The sequence below is a fragment of the Cebus imitator genome, unplaced genomic scaffold (assembly GCF_001604975.1).
Source record: "Cebus imitator isolate Cc_AM_T3 unplaced genomic scaffold, Cebus_imitator-1.0 Scaffold158, whole genome shotgun sequence".
NCBI classification, from domain to species: Eukaryota; Metazoa; Chordata; class Mammalia; order Primates; family Cebidae; genus Cebus; species Cebus imitator.
In genome coordinates this window covers 3,541,946-3,548,357 of record NW_016107473.1, presented here as the reverse complement: position 1 = coordinate 3,548,357, position 6,412 = coordinate 3,541,946, and the positions used below count along the sequence as shown (strand labels likewise).

Here is a 6,412-nt window from a genome sequence, read left to right as displayed (position 1 = left end):
AAAAAAAAAAAAAAAAAAGAAAAGAAAAGAAGAAAAGAAAGAAAAGAGAAAGAAAAAACTCATAATTTTTATTCCCTACTGAATCATTTTTGTCAGCATAAAAAATTTGTCATTTCTTCTTTTTTTAAAAAAGACTTCTCAATCAAGAGCGGTGGCTAATGCATGTAATCCCAGCAATTTGGGAGGCCGAGGTGGGAGGATTGCTGTAGCCCAGGAGTTCAGGACTAGCCTGGGCAGCATAGAAAGACTTCATTGCTACAAAAAATAGAAACTTAGCTGGGCCTTGGTGGTGCACACCTGTAGTCCTGGCTACACAGGAGGCTGAGGCAGTGAGGCAGGAGGATGGTTTGGGTCCAGAAGGTTGAGGCTGCAGTGAACCAAGATCCCTGCCACTGTACTGCAGCGTGGATAACAGAGTGAGACCCTGTCTCAAAACAAGCAAACAAAAACCAAACCAGAACAAAAAACTCTCAGGACCTTATTTTTCCCTCTTCTCTGTTTCCTTTTACAATGAATTCCTTAAAAACAAAACATATCTATATTCTCTATTTCTCTTGTTTTCTCTTTTCTCTTGAATTCCCTCCAGTTAGGGTTTGCCTTCCCTCCCCAACACCACTTCACCAAAACTTGCTCTGATCCAGGTCCCCAGTGACTCCCCTGGTGCAAAATCGAATGGTCAGTTCTCATCTAACTTGATCTGTCAGCAGCATTTGATAGAGTTGATCATGCTCCCCCCAGAAACTTTCCTTGGTTTTGAGGGCTCCACCCTCAGTCTTTCTGCCACCCCACTGGATGCTCTTTGCTGTTCTCCTTTCCTGGTTCCACTCCTCTCCAATCCCTTATCAACTTTTATCAAGAAAGAAAGGAATTCAGCTGGATGTGGTGGCTCATGCCTATAATCCCACCATTCTGGAAGGCCAAGGCAGGAGGATCACTTGAGCCCAGGAGTTTGAGAACAGCCTAAGCAACATAGGGAGACCCTGTCTCTACAAAATAAAGGTGGAGGAGGAGAAAGAAAGATAGGATTTCATTCAATATTCTCAAATCTTCAGGCCAGCTGCAATTTTCTTCTGATATTATTATAACAGCTTTAGTTGGAAACCAATATACTGTCAATCACATATGTTTGGAACTAGCAATATTTACTTGTCACTATGAGCAACGGTAAGCTGCAAAAATATGTAAGCCCCAAATTTCAATGAGTTACTATAAAAAGTTTATTTTTTACTCCAGCAGGAGTTGTGCTCATCCCGGTTGGTGGAGATTCCATCTTAACCCATGCTTCTCTGACCATCTGAGCAGGGAAATATAGCCTTACAGTCATATACTAGCTCTTAAAATTTCTCACTGAAAGTAATACTCATCTCTTCTGCTCACATTTTATTGGCCAAGGTAGGTCTTATGGCCACACCAAACCTCAAAGGGGGCACAGAATAATAATCCTATCATGTAGGTGGAGAGCCAGAACTATTTGGTGAACTGCATTACTGACCACTTTCATAGATAAACATATACTGATACACACCCTTGCTCTTAAAAAAAAATTATATTCTACTAAGCACCAGGCTTGGTGGCTCAGATCTGTAATCCCAGTGTTTTGGGAGGCTAAGGAAGGAGGATTGCTTGAGCCCAGGAGTTTGAGGCTGCAGTAAGCTAAAAATTTATCTTCTCTGAATTCAGCAGTCCCATTGCTGCTTAGGATTTCTGGAAGGTTCATAACAACACCATAGGACTTGAAACTGTCCTTCTGTAGGGCATTAAAGAGTTCTTTGTTGTCTGTGCTTGTACCAAAGAAGGAGGAGAAGGAGGAAAAGGAAGAGTAACTGGCAAACTGTAGCCCTAGCTTTTCCTTCCATCTTTCCAATCTTCTGTCTACCCAGCCCCCACACATACATGCATTCATCCTTATACACACATCACACTAAATGAGTTCCTTTCAGGAACTTCTGTTATAATTCTCCTACCTGTGTTCCCCACACCCACTCCCAAAGTCTTATACATCTTTCAGCATTCTGCCCAAGTCTCACATTCTCCATAACTTACTTTTTTAGAGATGGGGTCTCGCTATGTTGCCCAGGTTGGACTCACATCCCTAGCCAGAAGGCAATCCTCCTGCCTCGGCCTCCTGAATAGTTGGGACGACAGCTTCAAACTGCCTTGCCTGGCTACCCCATCAACTTTTTATGCCATTTAGGATTTTTCTTATCCTTCTATTTTTAAATTGTATTCTGCTGTTTTTGTTCTATTAAGCACCTATTGGCTTAATTGGATTTAGTGAGTCTGTATATGTGTCGGTATTGGCACAATTGTGTAAAAAGCAGAGGTGAGGTGTCTTATTTGCCTTTGTATATCAGTATAGCACCGTCTCCTTTCCTTAGTGATTAGTTCAGACTCTGAACCTCAATATATATTTGTAATAATTTATTCTGTCTGTGTTGGGGTATTTTCCGGTACCTCCTGGACCTACAGAAAATTGAAAATGTTTCTAACTTTAATCACTCCAAGATGTCTCTTCTCTTCTGATCTTGCTACATTCTCACTAGGCCCTTTCCAATCAACTCGAGTCTAAATGCAAGATCTATTTAAAGAAACCTAAATTTTATCATTCAGATACTCGATGAAGTCATAAATCCTCTGGGCTTCTATCTTATCTTTCTTGTTCATACCTTGCTGGGCATGCAAGACAGTAAAGGAAAGAGACCATTGAAAACACAATGCAAGAGGAACCTATACTAGTTGGAATAATTATTGTGAGCTATGATGACAAATTACCCCAAACCTCAGTGACTTGACACAATAAAAGTTTATTTTTCATACAAGCCACAGTCTAAGGCAAGACATGTGGTTCTTCTCTAAGCAGTGAGTGAGGATCTAGACTTGTTTCATTTTGTTGCTAGGCCACCACCTAGGGTTTTCTGGATCTGATTGGCAGGCGTTGATGGCTCTTTCAGGGCATTTATCCCAAGCCTGGTGATAGGCTTTACTCCAGCTCATATTGCTCTGGACAAGACACCAACCTAATTGCAATGAATGCTGGGACATATAATTTGCTTGTGTGCCAAGAAACAGAAAAGAAGATTGGTGAATGTCTCACCTGCTTTTTCTAAAGCCTAGGAAATTATTTATTCGCTTTACAATATAAAGACATTGCTCCAACACTTTGGTGACAGATAAATTCAATTCTATATAAAGGATGCATGGGGAATTCCCCCACGTCAACAACAAATTTTTGCTCTCCTCTATTTTTCATAAAACCCAGAAGCTACAATTCAAGATGAATTGACACAGCCAAACCATATCAGCAAATAAACATACAAACAGAAACAAAATATCTTCTTCTCAACTAGATTCAATTTAATAAAAAATAAAATAAAAATATTATACTGGTGAAGACATTATGGTATGAATGAAAGAGAACAAAACCAGAAGCCAGAAGATCAGGTTCTACAAATGTTCATTTATGTTACCTTGGACAAGTAATTTGCCCTCCTGGAGTTTTTTTTTTTTTTTTTCTTTTTCCTTTCTATAAAACAGAAACATCCAACTTGACCTATCAGTAATCTTTAGCATAGACAATTACTTTCTCCTTCCAGAAACACTTGCTTCAGTTGGTCTCCGGGACCTCACAGTCTATTGGATTTCCTCCTACCACCCTGTTCTCTCCTTCTTATCTTTTTTTTTTCTTCTGGTTTCTCCTCTTTTCATTAGCTTTAAACATTAGGATGCTCAGAGCTTAGCCTATGAGCCTCTTCTCATCTTTGTCTACACTCATTCCTTTGGTGATTGTATCAGTTTTCTATTACTGCATAATGAATGACTACAAATGTAGTAGCTTAAACAACATTGACTTTTAGTTCACAGATCTGCAGGTCAGAAGTCCAGGTATGGTGTGATTAGTTTCTCTGCTCAGGGCCTCAAAAGCTGAAGTCAAGGGGTCAGTCAGGCTGAGCTCTTACCTGGAGGCTCAAGGGAAGAATGCGCTTTCAACCTCATTCAGGTTGTGGGCAGAATTCAGTTCCTTGAGATTATAGGACTGAGGTCCCCATTTCCTGCTAGCTGTCAGGTGGGAGCTGCTCTCAGCTCCTAGTGGCTGCCTACATTCTCACACTGGAAGTTGGCCGCTGTCCTCCAACCTTAAAGCCAGCAATGGAAGATTTATGCATGAAATCCCTTGTGCTTCAAATTTCTCTCTTTGTTTCTACTCTCTGCAGCCAGATGTAAAGGACCCATGGAATTAAGTTAGATCCATTTGGATTATCTCCTTTAATTAACTCAGAAATATACATACTAGTAGTTGTTGGGAACTGAATGTTTCACACCTCTAAGCCCTAATCCCCAGTGTGATGGTATTTGGAGACGGGGCCTTTGGGAGGAAACTGGAGTTAGATGAGGTCACGAAGATGAAACTTTCATTATGGGATTGATATCCTTTTAAAATCAATTCCAGAGAGCTTGCCCTCTGTCTTTCTCTTTGCTGCGTGAGGACGCAGTGAGAAGGTGGCCATCTGCAAGCCAGGAAGAGAGCCTTCATCAGAACCTGACCATGAGGCCGCTCTGATCTCAGACTTCCAGTCTCCAGAATTGTGGGGAAATAAATTTCTATTGTTTAAGTCACCCAGCTTGTGATATTTTGTTATGATAGCCCAAGCTACCTAATACAATAACCTTAATTGCACCAGCAAAATCCTTTTGCCATATGCTATAATGTAATCACGGGAGTGATATCATAATTCACAGATTCACCCACAGTCAAAGGGAGGAGATTATAGAAGGGCAGTATCATTGGTAGTTATGTCAGAATTCTGCTTACCACAATGATCTAGTCTCATGGCTTTAAAATCATCTACACGAGTGGCGTGGTGGCTCATGCCTGTAATCCCAACCGTTTGGGAGGACAAGGTGGGCAGATCACTTGAGATAAAAAGTTCAAGACCAGCCTGGGCACTATGGTGAAACTCTGTCTCTACTAAAAAAAAAAAAAAAAATTAGCTGGGCATGGTGGTGCATGCCTGTAGTCCCATCTACTTGGGAGGCTGAGGCAGGAGAATCACTTGAACCAGAGATTGCAATGAGCTGAGATGGTGCCACTGCATTCCAACCTGGTGACAGAGCGAGACTCCATCTAAAAAAAAATCATCTATATACTCATAATTCTCACGTGTATTTATCTAGTCTAGACTTCTCCCTTGATAGCTAGACTTATCAACTACCTCCTAGATATTTCCACTTGGATGTTTTATAGGTGCCTTAAACTTTATATACATGCAACGAAAAACTCCTGATATTCCCACCCAGATTTGTTCCTCCCATAATCCTTCTCATCTCCGTAAATGGCCTCCCATCCTTTTAACTGCTCAGGGCAAAAATGCCTCTCTTCCCCTAACACCCTGTATTCTACCCAGTAGGAAATCCTCTGGATTCCAGCTTCAAAATATGTCCAAGATCTAAACCATGATCATCTCCCACCTCAAATATTGCAACAACCTCTGTATTTATTTTCTATTGCTGCCGAACAAACTATTACATATTTAGCAACTTAAAACAATACCCCTAATCATCTCACAGTTCTATAGGTCAGAAGCCAGGAGGCTTGGCCAGGACTTGTGTTCAGAGTCTCACAGACTGCCTTGAGCTCTTATCTGGAGGCTCTCAGGAGAATCCACTTCCAGTTTCCTTCAGATTGCTGGGAACACTCAGTTCCTTCTCATGTTTCCATGTGGCCCCTTCAACAAGAGAAAATCAAGTCTCTCTCATACTTTATGTCTCTTGGATTGATTCTTCCTTCTGCTAGAGAAAACTCTCTGCTTTTAAAAGCTCTTGTGGTGCTCGCTTCAGCAGCACATATACTAAAATTGGAATGATACAGAGGAGATTAGCGTGGCCCCTGCACAAGGATGACAAGCAAATTAGTGAAGCATTCCATATTTTTAAAGAAAAGAGAGAATAATCAAATAGATGCAATAAAAAACGATAAAGAGGATATCACCACAGATTCCACAGAAATACAAACCATCATCAGAGATTATTACAAACAACTCTATGCACATAAACTAGTAAACCTGGAAGAAATGGATAAATTCCTAGACACTTGCATCCTCCCAAGCCTAAACCAGGAGGAAGTCAAAACCCTGAATAGACCAATAACAAGGTCTGAAGTTGAGGCAGGAATTAAGAGCCTACCACCCAAACAAAGCCCAGGTCCAGATGAGTTCACAGCCGAATTCTACCAGGCATAGAAAGAGGAGCTGGTACCATTCCTTCTGAAACTATTCCAAACAATACAAAAAGAGGAAATCCTTCCCAAATCATTTTATGAGACCAACATCATCCTGATACCAAAACCTGGCAGAGACTCAGCAAGAAAAGAAAACTTCAGGCCAATATCCATGATGAACATAGATGCAAAAATCTT

General features: G+C 40.8%; 1 non-coding gene across 1 annotated transcript; it reads left to right on the top strand.

Moving 5' to 3' along the window:
* The first annotated feature begins 5,822 nt into the window (after positions 1-5,822).
* Positions 5,823-5,929, top strand: LOC119473424. The gene has a single exon (XR_005202636.1). It is a non-coding gene; the product is annotated as a U6 spliceosomal RNA (small nuclear RNA).
* The last annotated feature ends 483 nt before the right edge of the window (positions 5,930-6,412 follow it).